Source organism: Lynx canadensis, chromosome D4 (genome assembly GCF_007474595.2).
Source record: "Lynx canadensis isolate LIC74 chromosome D4, mLynCan4.pri.v2, whole genome shotgun sequence".
Taxonomy (NCBI): Eukaryota; Metazoa; Chordata; class Mammalia; order Carnivora; family Felidae; genus Lynx; species Lynx canadensis.
The window spans coordinates 69,273,747-69,275,688 of record NC_044315.2 but is presented as its reverse complement, the minus strand read 5'-3'; positions in this window follow the sequence as shown (position 1 = coordinate 69,275,688).

Sequence of the window (1,942 nt, the reverse complement as noted above, 5' to 3'; positions counted from 1 at the left end):
GCCAGGTACCTGCTGAATTCTGTGGTTCAGGTTGTGCAGATTGTTGTGTTAGTCTTCCAATCAGTTTTCTAGATGTGTAGGATGGTTTAGTGTTGGTCTGGCTATATTTCATGGACATGAGATACACAAAAAACTTCCATGCTGTTTTGCCATCTTGGTTCCTCTGAACAGAGATGTTTTGAAGATGGAATGGGTTGTCTTGTGGCATGGAGGGAGAAAAGCCTAGAAAATCTTTGACTGGATTTCTAGCTTCTAGGCTTTTCTCCTTCCATGCCATTATTCCAAACACACAACAGAAATTTTTCTAAAATTAAAATGTAGGGGCACCTGGGTGGCTCAGTCAGTTAAGTGGCCCACTTCGGCTCAGGTCATGATCTCTCAGTCTGTGAGTTGGAGCCCTGTGTCGGGCTCTGTGCTGACAGCTCAGAGCCTGGAGCCTGTTTCAGATTTTGTGTCTCCCTCTCTCTGACCCTCCCCTGTTCATGCTCTGTCTCTCCCTGTCTCAAAAATAAATAAAACGTTAAAAAAAATAAAATAAAAATGTAATCATGTCATTTCAAAGTTAAAAATGTTTCTTTTTTTTCAGTTTCTTTTATTTATTAAAAATTTTTTTTTTAAGTTTATTTGTTTTTGAGACACAGAGAGACAGAGCATGAATGGGGGAGGGTCAGAGAGAAGGAGACACAGAATCTGAAACAGGCTCCAGGCTTCGAGCTGTCAGCACAGAGCCTGATGAGGGGCTCGAACTCACAGACTGAGAGATCATGACCTGAGCCGAAGTGGGCCGCTTAACCGACTGAGCCACCCAGGCGCCCCTATTTATTTTTTTTAATATGAAATTTATTGTCAAATTGGTTTCCATACAACACCCAGTGCTCATCCCAACAGGTGCCCTCCTCAATGCCCATCACCCACTTTCTCCTCCCTCCCACCCTCCATCAACCCTCAGTTTATTCTCAGTTTTTAAGAGTCTCTTATGGTTTGCCTCCCTCCCTCTCTAACTTTTTTCCCCCCCTTCCCCTCCCCCATGGTCTTCCGTTAAGTTTCTCAGGATCCACATAAGAGTAAAAACATATGGTATCCGTCTTTCTCTGTATGACTTATTTCACTTAGCATAACACTCTCCAGTTCCATCCACGTTGCTAGAAAAGGCCATATTTCATTCTTTCTCATTGCCAAGTAGTATTCCATTGTGTATATAAACCATAATTTCTTTATCCATTCATCAGTTGATGGACATTTAGGCTCTTTCCATAGTTTGGCTATTGTTGAAAGTGCTGCTATAAACATTGGGGTACAAGTGCCCCTATGCATCTGCACTCCTGTATCCCTTGGGTAAATTCCTAGCAGTTCTATTGCTGGGTCATAGGGTAGATCTATTTTTGATTTTTTGAGGAACCTCCACACTGTTTTTCAGAGTGGCTGCACCAGTTTACATTCCCACCAACAGTGCAAGAAACCCCCGTTTCTCCACATCCTCGCCAGCATCTGTAGTCTCCTGATTTGTTCATAAAATGTTTCTTGAATCCCCATTGCCTACAGGATAAATGTCAGCTTCCGTATTGGGGCTTTCATGATATGATCCTTGCCTGTCCCTTTACCTTTCTCTACTACTGTCCCCTTCCCTCTCATAGTCCGATGATTTTCCCATTCTCCCAAGAATACTCAAGCCTTTGATCTCACAGCTTCCTCTCTGGGTATTCATCCCAGCTGCCAGCTCTCTGGTAAATGCCAGCTTCTGTTTCTCTTTTTTCTTTTTCTCTTTCTATTTATTACTATTATTTATGTTTTTACTTTAACCACCCAGTGCTCATCACTATAAGTGCCCTCCTTAATCCCCATCACCTATTTTAATCTCTCTGGTAACCCCCTGGTAACCATCAGTTTGTTCTCTTGTTTGTATATAGTTAAGAGTCTGTTTCTTGGTTTGTCTCTATTTTCC